The following is a 19,541-nucleotide window of genomic DNA, read 5'->3' as shown; positions in this document are numbered from 1 at the left end:
CGAAGATGGAAGCAAAAGCTTTGCTTTTTTAAATACTACTACAATATGAAAATGCATTTCAATATAAGTATATAATGATTTTAGAATTGCTGCGACATTCAATTTCAAGATGCCAACTGCTCCGGACAAGCCAAAATAATTTTTTAAAAAACAGTAACTAACAACAAACTAAATTTTGCAAATATTTGACTACTTTTACTTACATTTTTAAAGGTATAGCTATAAAGTGGTGAATTATATAAGCCTACGAATTATTTAGAAATAGTGGTGAATAAAAATCTACTAAATTGAATTTATTAAACCAAGAATCACAACTGATAAACTACCACTTTAGAATATTTATTTACTGCCCGGAGCAAGTTGGCATATCAGTAGTAAACTGAAGATAATATGCTACCAAAAGTTGTTAATTTTCTTCTCTTTTGATAAAATTTTGAATTTTATCACTTTATTGCTGTTTTATCCTTTAAGACCTGATGCAGTTTTAAAGTATTTATTTATCTTTTTTGATTCATAAAAACTCCACCGCCTGCTTACTTCAATGCTCAATCAAAATAGTGTTAATATTCCAGATGAATGGGATAGAAGTTGCTTCGTTGCCCAGGAGCCCAATAAAATCAAAACACTAGGACTAGAATTGCTCCGAAGCCTTATTTGTATATATTTATTCTCTTTCATAATAAGCCTTGTTATTTTCTTATTATGCGATTACTATTACTTTATAATTTTATATTTATTCCAGACATCGTATTTATGAGAAATTTATCTTTACCCCAACCCTGTTGAGACCTAGCCTTTAGCTAATTGTCCACACCCCCCCTTCTTTAAAAATTTATCTTAGATGAAGGAGTACTCTTTTCAATACTGTATCAGTTAGAATCGCTGGCAAAAAAACAACCTCAACCAAGGCTTACAAACTGTTACCAATTAATGATGGATGAGATAGGGGCAGCTTCCCGGCCCAGGTGCCCAGCTCAAATGTCAAGTCAAAAATTGCTGGTATTAAAGCTAGAAAAAATTTATTAATTTCCTCTTCTCATATTTTGCTTGAGTAAAAATGACAATTGTAATAGATTCAAGAATGATCTTTCAATTTGAGCCAACAGTTTTGCCCTGTAAAATCTTCAATTTGTTGGGGAAAAGAAAATTGTTTTCGTAAAGTTAGTATAGATGTGTTTTAACTATGATGTCCACAACCTCTGTATCTACTATGTATTCAAGTAAGACAAAAATAAATAATCACGAAGAAGACAATTTATGAAAATAACTATGATTTAAAATTAAATGCATACAGAACTTGTTTACAGTGAATTTTAATTTTTAGGTAAATAGTACAACTCTATTGAACTGCATTCCATTTCAAAATATTAACATCATTCAACATTTCTTTTATAATATAATTTTTAAAAAAGGAATTTTTTTTTTTTAAAAAATCAAAATAGTCCGTTTTTTTTAGGTGATGATTGCGTAACATTTTATAGATTTAATGCGGTTTTTCAAAGATACGTCGTAATTCAAAATGACGCTTTTTTACGAATAATAAGCTATTTTTATAACTGCTCTGAGTTTGCAACTGTTACACTTGACTGTTAGAGTCAAGTTTAGCCTATCGAAGGCCAGCGCTGTCAATGCTTATTTTAAAAATAGCGCAAAATGTCAATATGGAAAAAAGTCACAGTTTTGTGAAAATTAAAAGCGTTTGTAGTCTAATTTTTTAATATTTAAAAAACTTACTCCAATACTGCATTACGTGGGCTCATAAAAATTTGCAAAAACTGAGAATGAAGCAGCGATTTTGATAATTTTCATCTAGGTGAAAAAATGTCACCGAATTGGCGATTTTTAAAAAAAGTTTAATAACTTTTAAAATATAAGTTATTTGTCTGTTCTAAAGCCCATACAATTCTCCACGGCAAGATTACATATAATTTAAAATCATCGCATTGCTTCAAGTGTAAGGCACTTACTTAAACTATGGCTTTTTATTTTCCTTGGCGACAGAACTTCGAAAAACAACGTTAACACAAATAAATTAAAAGAAAACCCCAGGATTTACTTTAACTTTTGTTTATCTCACTTCAAAAAGTTGGATAATTCCTCCTCCTACAGCTGTCAAAATTAAGGCATATTTTAATCCAATCCCCCCAAAAAATGAGAGAGAAAAAATATTCTCCGTTTTCGACATTCCCTCACGAATTCCAAATCAAAGTGGGGAGGAGTTATCAAAGATTATAAAGTATTAAGAGAGGATAACACACTCACCACCACACAGCTGTCTTTACTCTGCATCAAATCTCTCCAGAATTGAATGGCTAGACCACGCACTAGTCATCAACTTGTCAACAAAAGACGAAATGTTGAAATCTATGGTTAAAGCGTATTGGTCACGTACGTTTAGAGTCATCCAGTATTCTGGGATAGATAAATAAAGGAATGTTTTGGAAAATATTTGACGTCTTGGCTGGTCAATAATATTTTTGTACTGCTGTTGAAACATGAGGCTCTATCGTGAATTTTAAAGGCTTTAGGAATACAGTTGGTGAGCATGTTCTACAAATATTTTTTGTCGATAATAATTAGTTCAAACATTTTTTTTCTTCGATCTTTTATTATGAGTTTTTAAGTATTTCTGGAAAGTAGCTACGCCCTGTATTGTATTATAGCCGACAGGATAAATTCATAAAATAGTGGTAGCATATTTTCATTTAACTGACTGGATATTATTTTAGTTAACACATTGAATGCCATGCAGGTGACCGGTGACCGGCATTGAGTTTGTTCGTAGCGCCATGGGGGTCACCGATGACCGCGAAGCTAAGATTTTTAGAAACACATAATTCCAGTAAATTTTTAACTTTTTTATATTATTAACGTTATTAAAATGGTTTGTAGAAATTAATATAATATAGAACACACAAAAATGGTTTCATTTATATACACAAAGATGCCAACTTGCTCCAGACAGCGAATAAATATTTTCAAGTGGTAGTTTATTAATTGTGATTCTTGGTTAAATAAATTCAATTTAGTAGATTTTTACCTTAGATTTTTCTTAACCATTCGTAGGCTTATATAATTCACCATTTTTTTTCTGATAAGTCATGCTAAACATTTTTAAAAAAACTAGTAAAATCTGTCTAATATTTGCAAATTTTGCTTGTAGTTATTTACCGTTGTGGCCAGACGGGCAAGCCATGTAAAATTAGTGTGGCATTCAACGTGTTAGTTCAATATAGCTTACCGTCAAATGGTTTCTTATATAAAAAATATGTTTTATTTATTTATTTTTAGTTTTATAAATTTACTAGCAGAAACACGAATGTCTTGCTTTTTTAGGATAAATGCGTATAAGGGAATTCTGTACTTAATTTTAAAAGAGATAAATCTCACGGAATTTTGACTGAAATGTTTAGGAGATAAAGTCAATACTCGGACAGGTTTAAACAAACCGTCTTTGGTGGTCAAAAATACAGTTAAACGATCTCATTTCCCAGGGAAGAGATTTATTGTAGGAGTATCTTTCGCACTTTCTTACAAAAGAAGAGGAATGCTGACATCGTAACTTCCCCTTTTTGTTCCAAGAAAACTTCCCTGCACCCTGAATACCGGAAATGTCATCAAAATTAACTGGAATAAGACCAGAGGCTATTTATCAAGTTTAATGGGGTGGATGTGAATGGCAAAAATCAGATAACACAAAGAAATAGATTGGTTGACCATACTTGGTCATTTTCAAGAAGTATTTCTTTGAATCTAAGCAATTAGGAAGAAATTTTTATGATATGTGAGGCAGCGTGTACGAATACGTGTTGGTATACGAATGTTACAATAAAAACTTCACATGAGTGAACGTCAAAATTCTTCTGTGAATGTCAGCATTCACATGGTGGGTTTTTGTGTAAGGCAGAAATATTTGTTTTCGTTATTTCTCACTTTCTCCTGCAAATATCTACCTTCTGTATTCAATGATTGCTAATGTAAAATTAAATCCAAGACTGTCACTAGTGGATACTAAATGTTGACATTTACTGGTGTAAGTGAGAAATAATGATAATTAAATTTGTGGATCATACATTCGAGAGGCTATGTGATTGCTAACATTAACTAATTTACGTCTTACTAGTATATATATACTAAATGTTTACATTTACAGGTATAAGTTTAAAATAACGATAGTTAAAAAATATGTCAGTTATACATTTGAGTACTTATGTGATGGCTAACATTCACTAATTTTTGTCTTATTAGTAGATATAGAACGTTGACATTTAATGTTGTGAAATACATAAGATAATCAAGGTGATGGCTAACATTAACTAACTTCTTTTAAAGAGCGTATGTATCATAATTTGAAAAATATTAAAATAACTCCCATGTTGTGGAGCTGTTTCACGGTTTTTTAGAATTTCTTCCTACTCGTTGGTTCATTATAAAACAAATTTTATTCATTATTTTATTGAATAAAATTTTGAATAAATAAAAGAGGAAAAAGAATGTTTTGCAAATATCTCGGACCAGCTCCAAACAATACAATGTATTATCATTTCGGAGATAGAAGTCTTTCATATTAACAATATCAGGCCTGCCAACTACTACGCTTTTTGTAAAATATTTTATAGAGTGGTAGACGTTTAGATATCAAAGCTTTCAAAATTTTTAGTAATTTTGTAAACATTTTCAAAGATTCATCATCATACCTGCCAACTTTTAATCCCTTCCATTATCATTTTTCCCAGTGGTATTAAAATGAAATTAAAACTTCAATTTTATGCAAACAAATACGTTGCATTTGAAAAAACTTAAGTTGACAACCACGATAGTAACGCATATTAATATATGTGCTTAATTTTTGTAAGAATAGTGGTGATCAAAATCATTTGAGAATTAAGTTTATGAAAGAAAAAATAGTATATATTTACTACAACTTTAGATATGAAAATAAAATCTTCCGGAAAATCCGGAGGAGTTGGCAGGTATGCATCATGGTCCAAGTGGCGTTGTATATGATCTTTTAAATAATTTTGATTTAGTGGTTTTTAATAAATAAAAGTGTGTAAATGAATAAAAAATAATGCATTAAAGCAATAACTTTGCTAACGCTAAAGTTAATTTTTACAAAAAAAAAAAAAATAAATAAATAAATGAATAAAGAAATAAAGTAAAATGAAGTTGTATGTTGGTAGCCCTCAAATATTTTGTTTTATTATATTTTCATCGTGTTTTTTTTTTTTTTTTTTTTCAGTTGTTGAGAACCGATGAGGAATATTTAAAGTAAATTGGATTTTTGTAAAACTTATACACAACCTTTAGACGTCTTTCTTATATCTTTTAATGTCAGTTTAAGCTATTTATATTGGATGGTAGGCAAAATTCTTTTAATTATTATTTGTTAAAATATTAACAAGGTTACCGACTACACAACGCTTTTTGAAAAATATTTTATAGCGTAAGCAAATAAAAACTGAAGCTTTTAGAATTTTTAGTAATTTTACAAAGCATTGTAAAAAACTCGCCACGAGAAAACTGAAACAAAGTGGATTTCATATAAGCTTTTGAATCATTTACATGTAGTGGTGTGGAAAATGACTTTAAATCGAATTTGCAAAACAAAGAATAATACATTAAAACATGAACTTAGCTACCAGAAGAAAAAAGTTTCCCAAAAGGCATAGAAAGTTGGCAGCTCTGTATTAATTCACTAAGACTTCAATAGCTTCAAAGATTTTCCTTTCCACGTAAAGCGAAAACGCGTTAGTCCCATCAAAAAAGTCCTCCACGAAGGCTAGTTTGTCTTTATGCTTAATCCCGGCGTTCCCTTGTCTTCTGGGTTGGGTTCAAAGTTACAAAACTACGAAGTTGAACATTGATAGTCGTAAAGGTAGAATTGGGTCGGCTGTTCAACGACGGTTATTAAATAAAATAAAATTATCAAACAGTTCATTTATAATATAACGATTCGACATTTTATAGCTTTTAATAAATAGCATTAATTGCCAAAGACATAATTCATAGTTAAAGGACTCTGTAGTAATATCGCATAACTATTAATAAATAGTATTACATAATCACCAAACGGTTCATTTATAGTACATTGACTCCGTAAGATTTTATAACTGTTAATAACTAGTGTTAATTACCTAAGATGCAATTTATAGCAAACGAGTATGCAGTAATATTTTATAGCTGTTAACAAATAATGTATGTTATTAAAGAGTTAATTTTCTATAACTACTCTGTAGTAAAAAGTTGTAACTGTTAAAAAAAATAGTATTACGAAATAGTTCATTTATAGTTAAAGGACCCAGTAATAATATTTTAAAGCTGTTAATTATTGCTATTTGTTATCAACAAGTTAGTTTGCAGTCAAACAGTTCCGTAGTAATAGTTTATAACTGTCAATAAATAATGTTACGAAAGAGTTGATTTGTAGTATTTAGAAACTCTAATAATATTTGAGAGCTGTAAGCTAAGACATAATCTTTGCATAATTTAAAGTAAATAAGTTATTTGTATAGGAATGTTCTTGAAACCCGTTATAAGCAACTTTTGCTTTCACTTTGTGGCCTTGAAAACAAGATTTAGCTTTTCCACGAAGTCCGCTCCTTTAAAACAATAAAATTACTTGAAATATAAAACTCGGAAGGAGAGATTTTTTTTCCTCCTCTCTTGAAAAAAACATAAGAATTTATTTTGCAGGTGGCAAAAAGATTCTAAAGAAAAAAGCCATTCATAATATAGTTACAAATGGAATAGAATATGGCCGAGTTGGGTTTCATTTCGTAGATAATTTTCTTCAAATTTCCAGCGATGCCAACAGCTCCGGATTTGACAAAATATTTTAAATAACAGTAGAGAATTACAAAGTAAAATTTGGAGATTTTCGATTAATTTTGTTGACTTTTTAATACGGCTTAACAGTTGTTGACTAACTGACTAATACATTGCAAACAGAGTTCCTAATCCCGAGGGCTAGAGACGGGTGAGGATTAATAGCGAAATTTTAAGTTTTTTTTAAGTTTGATTCGCAAATGTCGAAGTCTAGGATATTGATATGAACACATGATAAAATAAGGAATAAGAGATAAAATATACATACAAAAAAATTCTAATAATGAAATTAAATTCTATACAAATAAAGCTTTTTCAACTGAAGTATATTATAACTATATTGAATTGAAATACTCAATTATTTTTGCTAAAATTTTTCATTCTTTAATGTCCAACCACAAAAATTACTCAATTTGTTACCAAAAATATCTATTATGAAAAAAGGGGTGCATTGCACATTTGTTTATACCAATTTGATATTTCATTTTGTTACTTACCTTGCGAACTTTACAGAAAAACACGTAAATTTAATTTCAGAAGCAAAAGTCAGAGATGCCAACTGCTCCGGACGAGCCATAATTACTTAAAAGACTGTAAACACCTGCAAACTTAAATTTGCTAATATTTGACTAATTTTGCTTACTTTTGGAACGGTCTAGCTTATTGTAGATAAAACAAAGCGGTGAATAATATAAGCTTTCGAATTATTTAGAAATAGTGGTGAATAAAAACCTAATAAATATAATTTTTCAAACCAAGAATCATACACTAATAAACTACCATTTGAAAATATTTATTTGCTGTCCAGAGCAAGTTGGCATGTCTGAAAAGTAAATATTTTAATTACTTATAACAGGTCTGCCAACTTTCTACTTTTTTGGAGCAAATTTCTTCCAGTGGTAACTGAGTGTATGATATTTTTTATTTTATTTTGTAATTTTGATTTAATGACACAAATGGGTTAACATCTTAAAATAATACTCCTGAGATACTATGTTTGATTGAAATTTCATATACACATAATAATAACTTTATACTGCCATGCAAAAGAAAACTCAACGTAAGCAACAGAAAATTCCTTATTTTTCTGACATTTTTGTATGAAAAGCTACTAATTACAAAAGAATTTTTTTCAAAATAAATTTTGTTTTATGAGTTTTTTGAAATTCTATATTATTGTTTATCACATTAATAATATGAAGGAAAATAGTTGTCAAGTACGGCATATAGGTGATACAGAAATCATAAGAAGTTCTTAATTGTGAACTTCAAATTTATTCTAGTATTCTAATAATTTTGATAATATATAATTATCTAAATATGAATAATTATCTAAACACATTCGAATGAATATTTAATTAGAACAGTGTTTCACAAACTTATGACTTTTGTGTACTCTTTCTAAAATTTTCGTAACGCTGTGTACCACTAATGAAAAAATGAATGTATTTTTTACTATAAAAAAATTGCACAAAAGTTAAAAATCACAACTGGCTGTTGATACCACTAATTATTAACTGTTAACTCTGCAAAAAATAGCCAATAGAAAAATACGTAATCGCACATTTTCATGGCTAGTTTTGTTTTTAAATAAAATGTTTTGTAATTTTCCTATGTTAGCAATGATATTTCGCATAACTATTCCCATACTCCTGGGGGTACGCGTACCACACTTTGGGAAACACTGAATTAGATTAAATTTGAGGCCATGGACTAGAATTAAATTGCTCTTAGAGAAACTTCGTCTTTTCCATGGTCTTTTTTGCGTTTTTTTTTCTTCCGAAGTATTTTTATTCCCATATAATTCGATAAGATATAAATAACAAAAGTTTTTAAAAATACTTGAGCAGACGAGCATTGAAGATAAAAACGATGTAATAAAGTTCTTAATAATACATACAGAATTTCAATGTTAAGTCTTTTCGAAATTTCCTTCATTAAACTTTTATTTGTTTTATCTCTTTAGCAATGAACTGATGCGTACTTGATTAACATACTTATTTACAGTCAGGTCGTATCAACCAGACCTTTCTTCTTCGTTTCATTGTTGAGTTATTGATGTATGCAAAAATGAAGAAAATAGCCGTTGCCACCATTAGCCGTCATTCATAACACTAGTTGACTTGCCATGAGGTGGAATATAGACGGGTTTTCGGGATGTCTTTACAAAGAAGGGTGAAACACCTGCATTTATCCACCCCAGATGTTTTGCAGGTGCACAATACCGCCAGAAATAGCTGTTCGGAAAGAATTGATCATAGGCAAAGGATTTTATTTCACCGCCTTAGGCTAATTATTTATTTGTAATTATTATTGGTCCGTAAGAGAGCATTAATAATTTCGTTGAGGAACATCAGTATGGTATAGTTTGTAAATCAGTTTGAGAGGAATTAATCATATGCAAGGGATTGTATTCTATCGTTTAAGGCAAATTATTTGTTTATTATTAATATTGATACGTAAGGGAGCATTAATGATTTCGTTAAAGAACATCAGTATGATGTAGCTTGTCTATCTGTTTGAGACGAATTTTTCATATGCAAAGAATTATATTCTATCGTTTTAGACTTCAGTTCTATAGTTTATTATTAATATTGGTCCATAAAAGAGCGTTAATAGTTTCGTTAAAGAACATCATTATGGTATAGCTTGTATATCTGTTTGAGAGAAATTTATCATATGCAAAGGATTTTATTTCACCAATTTTGGCTAATTATTTATTTGTGATTATTATTGGTCAATAAAAAGGCATTAACAATTTTGTTAAAGAGCATCAGTATAGTATTGCGTGTATATCGATTTGAGAAGAATTTATCATAGGCGGAGGATTTTATTTCACTGTAGTTGGCTAGTTATTTGTTTGTTATTATTATTGGTCCACAAGAGAACATTACTAATTTGGTTATAGAACACCAGAATAATATTGCTAGTAGCATCTGCTTGTTCGGAGAAAGAAATCTTTCACTCGCGTGTGAACAAATTTATGTAATCAAACTGAAATAAACATCAAATATTTTTTTTTCTTAAAGATGCTTTAATATCTTACAATCCTTTACAAAAACCTATTCAAACAATGTGACCCTCGCCTACAATGTATAAATAAACTTTCTTTTTTTTTAAATTTTAGATTTTAATAATATCTAAACACATAAGGGTGTTGAAGATTTTAAAGTTTGTATTTTTTCACTTTAATTCTAGGATTTCAGCTAAGCGGATTCAACGCATTGCATACGGGCAACTTTGCTTTGCTTTATTTAACAAAAACTGGGCACCTGAGCCGTTCCGCGGCCCCTATCCCATACATCATGAAATTAAATACATTGAGGTAAGGCTCCTCAGAGCTGACCTATCAAGCAATATTGGAGCAAAAAAGTTCGCAAGTTAACGTTATTTTAGTATTCGTTATGTTATTACAGAGATGCCAACTGCTGCGGACACGCCAAAATTCAAAAAGCGGTAAATAACTACAAAGTAAATTTTGCAAATAGTTGACAATATTTGCTTGCTTTTAAAAATGTAAAGCATGAAATAAGTACTATAAAGTGGTGAATTATATAAGCCAACGCATTGTTTAGAAATAGTGGTGGATTAAAATCTACTAAATCGAATTTATTAAACCAAGAATTACAATTAATAAACTACCACTTGAAAATATTCATTCGCTGTGCTTATGTTAGCTCTTTGCTCCAACAATAAATGATAAGTCGGCCGGTCTAATTCAGGGGCTCTACATTGAGGTAAAAGCATTTTGAATTTAGCAAACATTGGTGTAGCTACAAAAGAGCAACTTTTAAGAAAAAAAAATTATAACAGCTGTTATAGATTAAAATTTTTAAGGAAGTGGTAGGCAAGATGTCATAAAAGTTCAAACGAACTTGTCTCAATAACTACATCTCCAATTAGGGGTGAAAGCGAGACGGAAACGAGGAAAGGCTGGTAGTAAAACCTTTCCAGTTATAGCTAGTTTTGGGGAGGAGTTTACTTATTCTTTTTTTAAATTTTTCAACAATATCTACTTTATCTTAGAAAAGAAGCAGTTTTATATATATGCCAGAATTATAAGAAAAATCTTGATAGTTACAGATATTTGATTTTTTTCGAAAAAAATGCTGGAATGAAATGTTTTACGTACCAGGTTTTTCTCTTTTCCGTCTTGCTATATAAGGGCTTTCACCCATATTTCCAATAAAAATGAAAAATTACGCCGAACGATTGTAGTTCTGAATTGTATATATATTGAATCATTTATGTTTGTAGTAATCACGAATGGATAATTTCTTTGGAAAACAGAACGAAAATGAAGTAGTTTTGCTACCACTTTTTAAATGTTTGTGCTTGTATTTCTTTTTAAAACCTAGGAAATGTGATAGTTAAATTGTTTCACTTTTTAGTAATTGTCGCAAGATAAAATTTCATTATAATTGGTCATTACTTCATCTCTTAATTTTTAAGAACAGGCCTGCCAATTTTCTACACTTTCCGGAAAAATTTCTTCTAGTGGTAGCCGAATCAATGCTTTAATGTATTATTCTTTTTAAAAAAAATTAGAATTAGAGTTATTTTTTGCACCATTACTTGTAAATGATTCGAAAGCTTACATAAAAAGTTACTCTGTTTCATCTCTCTAGTGGAGAAGATTTTAAAATGTTGGCAAAATTATCGAAAATTCTGTAACCTGTACGTTTTTATTTGTCTACCACTCAATAATATATATTTTGCAAAAGGCGTAGTAATTGGCAACCCTGTAAAAATTGTTTAAACGAATCTGATTTGTTCTATTTCATACCTGCCAACTTTTTGAGATTTTCCGGAAGATTTTATTTGTACAATTAATTAACCGGTTAACGCCCAGCGTCATATATTTGTTGTTGTTGTTGTTAATTTACGTCGCACTAGAGCTACACAATGGGCTTATTGGCGACGGTCTGGGAAACATCCCGGAGGATGATCCGAAGACATGCCATCACAATTTTGATCCTCTGCGGAGGGGATGGCACCCCCGCTTCGGTAGCCCGACGACCTGCGCGTGAAGTCGAGCACTTTACGGTAGCACAGTTTAACGAGGATCAATAGCGCACACCCTCGGTCCCTACGCAGACTGATCCAAGTGGTCACCCACCCGCACACTGACCGCAGCCAGTGATGCTTGACTTCGGTGATCTGCTGGGAATCGTGTCTTAACGATCAGTCCACTGCGGGACTCATATATTTAGGACAGTTCCTTTTTTCAAAGACATTCATTGTGATGGGAAACTTTTTTCAGTATTTTTATTTATCTGGTTGAATTAAAAGATTTTCAGACACCATGATGATTTAGTTGACTTAGTTATTTTTATGCATCCAAACTCGATTCTTGTTTTAATAAATTTGATTTCAAATTATTTTAACTACCGTTACGTTTTAAAAATTAAAAAATACAAAGACAAGATTTACTACTCTTCATTACTTGTTCTGATGAGTAAACTAAATATAAATGAAATGTCTTCTTGCAATGCCAATACAAACCTCACCATTTCACTATCACTAGGTAGAAGCTCCTATAACATGCTATTTTAATCATAAATGTGTTACAATGGTCAATGGCTGTACGAACACTGATGAGGTTCAGTTTCATGGGTGAAAGCAAGACGAAAAAGAGGAAAAACTGGTAGTAAAACCATTTCAGTTTAACTAGTTTTAAGGAGTAGTAAGCATATTCTTTTTTTTCTTCTTCCAAACTATTCAAAAATATCGACTTTTTCTTGGATAAAAAGCAGTTTTATATACATGGTATAAAAAGAAAGACGAAGATTTTACTTTATAAATTATTAATCAAGTCAGTTTTGACTTATGCTTCAGAGACATGGACTTTAACAAAAAGGGGAGAGAAGTTATTAGCAACCTTCGAAAGGAAGGTCCTACGAACCATCTTTGGTGCTATCCTCGATAACAACAACTGGAGAAAAAGATATACTTTTGAAATATATAAGATCTTTAATAGTGATGATATCATTAATACTATTAAACTAAGTAGAATGAGATGGGCCGGGCATGTAGTGAGAATGAGCCCAGGACGAACAGCATTAAGAGTCTTTAATGCAACAAACAATAAAAGGCTCAAAAGAGAAGGAAAGGCTGTGTGGATGAGGATTTTGCCGTCCTAAATGTAAAGAGTTGGAAATCAATTGCTGGGAGAAGGGCAGAATGGGAAAAGCTTCTGAGGAAGGCCCAGGCTCACAAATGGCTGTCGTGACAATGCTGATATATATGCTATAATTGTAAGAAAAAATCTCGTTAGTTACAGAAATATAACGTTTCTCGAAATGAAATGTATTTTGTTCCAGTTTTTACTCCTTTTCAGCCCTGTTCAGTTTAGACAATAAATGAATGTAATGAAAACATTATATTGTATTTTTCGGTTTTCTTACATTGGAGGACATTTATTGAATTTCTTTGTCTTGTTCAATATTAACTAAGCCTAAAAACTAATTTATGAATTTATGACTGCGTAGGCGAGGGCGTTAGCTTGTAGACAGTAAGGGCGTTCTAAAAGTTCTCGTGTTTTGTGTTGATAAAAAAAATTTAAAAAAAGAGCGATGTTTAAGTATTCGTAATATAAGCAAATTGAAGGTCGTAAAAATTCATTGTTTGAGCTGTTAAAATATGTTCGTACTTTCCTTGCAAATTTCCTTTCGTTTGCATAGATATACTAGATAATCGCGCATGGCATGGATCCAGCCGTCTCAAACTTATGATAAAATGAAAGACAATTCGGTCTTAAATTACCATAAAATTTAAATTAAAAGGAAACACTCATCATTTTAAAAAAAGAGATGAAGTTCATTCAAAATGGTCATTGTAATGTCATTTAAGGCCTGTTATTCTAGAACTCTCTCTGCAGAAGGAATAAAGTTTTTTAGCGAATAATATATACTATTTTAAACAGTTGTTACGAGTATTCAACAGTTATTATTGACTGTTGAGTTCTGCTTTCGTCCTCTATGCTAATTATGAAAAATGTCAACGTCATGAAAACACACAGTTTTGAGAAAATGAAAAGCTTTTGTGATATATTTATTGTTTATAAAATTACTCCAACGATATATTTTTGGGCCCATAAAAATGATGTAAAATTTGATAATTATTCATTGATTTTAATTTTTTTTATCCATGTGGAATAATCTGGCATAATTAAGAAAAGTTTAGCCACTATATAAATATTTTAACTATTTATCAATTTTAATGTCTTTTTCGACATAACTGTCTGAATCATAAAATATTTATTATTTAAATTGATTATATTTGTTATAATTTTTTATATTTGTCGCAATTTGAGAAACTTGAAATAATCACGTGGTAGTGAAAGCCAAGTTTTGCAAGGGGGTGTTGCATTTGGGAAGATATAATATAATATATTCGCTCACTTATGAATTATCTTCGATCATTCGAAACAATCGAAGATTTAATAATAGGTTTAACCAATTGATTAAAAGAATTTTTGTGGGGCCAATTAATAAAATTTAAAGTCGTTTGAAGAAAAGAAAGAAAGGAGAAAAAAAACTGGCACTGTAAAATTTTGCTTTTATATAACTATACGATTCGAAATATTTACTATTTTTACTTTTTCAAAGGCTTTCACGAAAGATTTCCCCATCGTACCAAATTAAATTTAGCAGGTTTGCTTCGGCTTAAAAAAAATTATACAATGATAACAAATATTTAAAAAGATCCACTATTTTTTTCTTTTTTTTTTCTTTTAATTTCACTTTAATATTAGTTTTGTTAAATTTTCCAGCTTTATTTCGGCGTATTTTCTCCAACTGACAAATATTTTTCAGTAATTGCAAAACATCAACCACTTTTTCATTTTTTCCTAGCTGTTTCAATCTTAACAGATCCTGGTGTTTGCACAGACCTTGAAACGATGAAAGATATAAATGAAATAAAATGAATTCTTAGTTAACTTTAAATTTAAACAGCGAATATATTTTCATAGAAATTACTATTACATGCATGGCTGTAAAATACAATTTAATATGCATTTTTTTAATAACTATTAGGTCTACTAGACAGTTCTGTCCGTGAAAGGGCACACCTCATTTGACACAAATGCAAAATGTTCTTTTATTAAAGAAAGTGGTTAGGTTTTTAACTGAATGGTAATCTTCTAGCTTAAAGTGTGACACAGCAGTCAGTATATGGTGCAAAAGAGCATGTGCATACATATTCAAACATGTAACGAAAATATCTGACAGAATTAAGCGGTACATCTGATTTATACATTTAAGGGTAAATGTCCAACCACTATTTTTTATAAAGGCACCTTTTGCATGCTTGCATAATGGGGCGTGTTTATCCGAGAACAGAATTTTCCGGTAGACCTAATAATAGGTTATGATAATAATAACGTGTTATGTAGGTTTAGTTGTTCAAAAAATTGATTGAAAGCAAATTACATTCATTTTTATTAACTGTCATACCTTAAGATAATACCCTATCAGTTTCTTAAAATATGTTTTAAAAAAAAAATCTTAAGAGATGTAAACTATTCCCGAAGACAATCTTTATTGTAAGAGATGCTATTGTACTTGTACAATTTACAATTCGACTTGAGCTTTTTACTATTCAATTTGTAATAAAATAATTTAACTTCAAAGTTGAAGTTATAAAAAAAAACACTGAAAATAACACTCAAAAGACGGTAATCATTACACTTTTATGTCGCGATATTAATTTCCTCACGTGCTCATTTAAATACAAATCTCAATAACAAAACTTCCTAGGATGTCAAGCCTATTCACTCATTGTCTCGTAAACATAACATCTGCGGAGGGATACTCCTCAAGTTTTCGAAATTCTGCTCCGATTTTTGAATCTTGTTAATTTTTAAACTCATCGGTATTTTGATACATAAGCTTTAGTATCCCTTACAAATATTTTCCGAGATGTTCGTAAAAATTGGTAGCCACCTGGAAAAAAAAAGTTTTTATACCAGAGGCATTGATTTTAGGCGATTTTGGACTCTTGTCCTTGTCAGCAAAAGAAAACATATCCCAACATTCCTCCCCCGCTTTCATAAGAAAATCTCGAACCCCCTTCTCCCGATTTTTGCTTTGACTTTTACTATAGTTATCTAGTTTCCAGGATTTGATTCAAATCAAAATATGTAGTTTTGCATTGAACAAATAGTTAATTCGTTTTGTAAAATTTTGAGTAGAGTTTTTTTACTTTTTGATCTTATTTTTTGAATCTTTTGCGCTCGTTTTGAATCTCTGAAACTCTTTTAAGAAATTTTCTCGTTCAGCAAATTTAACATTTTATTCCACATTTTAAATTTTACCATATGCATTTCAAAAATTTTCTATTTAGATTTTTAAGGAAATTTTAAAATAAGTGGATTTTAATGTTTTACGTAAGCATTGTCCATACCCCTCCTTCCCCTTTATCAGGAAAAATAAGCAAATCACATATCCGTTAGGTGCTTACGTTCTTACGTAATATATTTGAATAGCCCTCCCAGTTTTTTTTTTTTTTTCCTTTAAAAATCAGAAACGATGTCCTGATATATTCAGTTTAATAAATTTGATTTAACCTGCTACCGCTAAGCATCATATAATCTATATATATATTTCTCTTACACGGCGATAAAAAAAAGCCTCATTACAACTCCCCGAATGGCAACGATAGAAAATCTACCAATGATTGCTACTAAAAATGTCACATGCCAAATTTAGCTGAGATGGCTCAACATATAGCGCTTTTAAAAACGGAAACTGAAATAACCAGAGAGAGCATAAGCTAGGCAGAAGTGAGTTGTCTTTGTCGACAGATCTCTATTTTAGTATTTTGTCGAAAGCGCTTTTGTTCACGAATTTATTTGACGATTTTTGATTTATATCACGAATTTATTTGTTTTAATTCACTTATTTATAGCCAAAATTTTAACCTTCTTAAAGAGATATCAGTCTTAGAAATTTTATCTTAAGATTTTATATTATAGCACATTTCTAATAGGTTTTATGAATTACATGTCATGAATTACATGTACCTAAGTCAGTAGCGAGCGAAGCGAGCTTGGTTTGCGAAGCAAACCATATAAGATTGCGTAGCAATTTTCGGGGGTTGGCGAGCGTTAGCGAGCAGGGGGCGCAGCCCACTAGTATTATTTATTTCGTTTTCAAATAAGGTGAGTACTTAGCGTGACAACAACCACGAAATACTGAAAATGGTGACAAATATTTTATGAGGCTGATAGAAACTTTAAATATTTGAATTTCTTTTTAATTTTAGGAATTAAATTTATCAGTCTTAAAACTATATATATTTAGACATTTTTTTATTTTTTATTTAGACAGGTTCCAGGTAACTACTTTATTTTCAGAATTTTTAAACATTATATAAAAAATACTATTTTACATATTTAATTAATTAGTTCAGGCAACATTTTAAAGTACTTGGAGTGCAAAAGATCGAAATGAAACAACTGCAGGTTTATGAGCCAGAAAAGTAAATTCGAACTTTATATCATCAGCTGCTAGTGACCGGAATTACTTGACCTTACTGTCATTTCAATATTTAGTATTTTTCCCGAAGATACATTTTTCAAGTCAAAACAATCGATCAAATCTTTAGAATTATAAGATTGTTTCATTTTAAAGCACAATTTCATTTAATATATTTTTATAAATATACAATATATACAAAGTATTCTCTGGAGACTTTTTAAATTTTTTTTAAAACGTTTACAAACCGAGGGGAAAAAAAATCATACTGCATTTTAAAGCACTCGCAATGCAAAGGGTTAATTTCATTCATAGATAGAGTCAAAAATATAAAATCAATGTTATCATTCTGCAAAGGGTTAATTTCATTCTATCAATGTTTTGATTTCCGAAATTTTATCAACCAAAACAAAATATTCGTGATCACAAAAACATACCTACCAAAAAGGTTAAAAAAAAGATTTTACGAAGTGGTAATAAAACAAAAATTAAGTTTGGAAGAATTTTCTAAAAACAAAACTATTAAGTCATCGATAAGCATAATCAGTCAATATTTTTTCTTTTTTTTTGCAATTGATTCCTTTTGATAGTTTAAAATATTTATTTGAAACTTCAAGATTTAATATGTCGAAACGCTAACATTGCTATCACTAAGAAAATTATTTTTTAACTGTCGTAAAAGTCAGAAACTGGCAAAAGAGATAAATTATACAAATATCTGTATTTTTTTATTCGAAAACTAAAGTGGTAACCAATACTTTAAAAAATATATATATATATAAATGTATGAATTTTTGTCTAGAATAAAAACTTAAAAAATGGAAGGCAACATTAGATAAATTTACTTATTATAACTACATGATAAATTTAATGTAATTAACTACATTTTTCTACCATTGCAATTTAAAAATTGTGACTAACGCTGAAACTTTTATCTGTCCCAACTGAAGATTTTTTAGAACTCAATTTATTTATCAGATTCTTGTAAACTGTGTGAAATTCATGATGTATAAAATGGTGAATTTAAAATGAAGTTTGCCTAAATTAAAATTTAGCTGTTTCCGATGTCAAGTTTACCTAATTAAATTTTTAAACTTTCCTATTTGAATTGTTAATTTTGCCTTCTTGAAAACGTGTGTGGAAAGAGATTTCCTCAAAGTGTTCATCCTGTTCAGAATAAATACTATTAAGGACACAAATTATTTTACAGTATTCTTGTAAGCTAAGTAAAATAGTGTAAAATAGTAGTAGCTTTGTAAAATTAAGTTTGATTATTTGAAATATCAGATTTAACTGTTTCAGTTGTCAAGTTTCCCTATTTGAATTTTTTAATTTATTTGAATCGTTTAGTATGCCTATTTGAATTGTTGCGTTTCATTTGAACTGTTCAGTTTGCCAGTTTGAATTTTAAAATTTACTGATTTAAATTTGAACTATTATTTGCCTAATTGTGAAGTTTAAGTTCGTTTAGATGTATCAAATGAAATATTCAATTCAATGTCTTCCAGAAAAATGTTGAAAAGAAATCAAAATTTATTATTTTTAAATATTTATAATAACATATAAGTAAAAAATAATTACTCACCTAATGGGTGTAAGACCTGCCACCTTTTTATCACATTAAAGCCAACTCTTGACGAAAAATACATATGACGGAGCCCACCAAACAAGCATCCGCTGCGCAAGTCATTCGACACTAAACTGATGTGATATCAGCGGCAATCTCAACAATAAAAAATAAAAAAATATCTATATATCTGCACCACTCTCTACTACCATCAGCACCTAGACAATAAATCCTTCCACACACCCCTTTCAACAACTTTATTCGAATGGGGATCAGTTTAATAAAATAGAACTTTTTTCTGTCCACCAAGTCGTGGCTTTGACAATGGGTAGCCATATTGCCTCCAAAATTTCGTATTTGCAGGGCAAATATGAAAAGGATTATAAATCGTTTTTCATGGGAAGTTTTAAGAAGGCAAAAATATAACAAATAAAAAGTGCAATCCCAGCTGGTGGGTCCTGTTTATTTGCCCGAACCCCTTTCTAAGAAACCCCTATTTGTTTGCAGAGTTTAATACTTGTGGGCATTAAAAAGCTAGCTGAAAATTGGCGATGAAATGGCAGTGTGGGTAGTTGTTATTTTTTATTCAAAGAAACTATGGAACAATTTAATAGCTGTTTAGAAAGAAATACAATACTTATTTAAAAATGGAATGATTTAAAATA

The 19,541-nt window shown here is 30.1% G+C and overlaps 1 protein-coding gene across 1 annotated transcript in view; it reads right to left on the bottom strand.

The window, feature by feature from the left end:
* LOC107436728 (repulsive guidance molecule A) overlaps positions 1 to 19,199 on the bottom strand; it is a 49,766-nt gene extending 30,567 nt beyond the window's left edge. Inside the window, exon 1 of the mRNA XM_043043335.3 lies at positions 18,895 to 19,199. The gene's annotated coding sequence lies outside the window, so the exon portion shown is untranslated. The remainder of the gene's footprint in view (positions 1 to 18,894) is intronic.
* Positions 19,200 to 19,541: the final 342 nt, after the last annotated feature.

Source organism: Parasteatoda tepidariorum, chromosome 9, assembly GCF_982258835.1.
Source record: "Parasteatoda tepidariorum strain Cologne lab strain chromosome 9, Ptep-v5.0, whole genome shotgun sequence".
In the NCBI taxonomy this organism is placed as follows: Eukaryota; Metazoa; Arthropoda; class Arachnida; order Araneae; family Theridiidae; genus Parasteatoda; species Parasteatoda tepidariorum.
The sequence above is the reverse complement of the archived record's forward strand: the minus strand, read 5'-3'. Positions and strand labels throughout refer to the sequence as shown.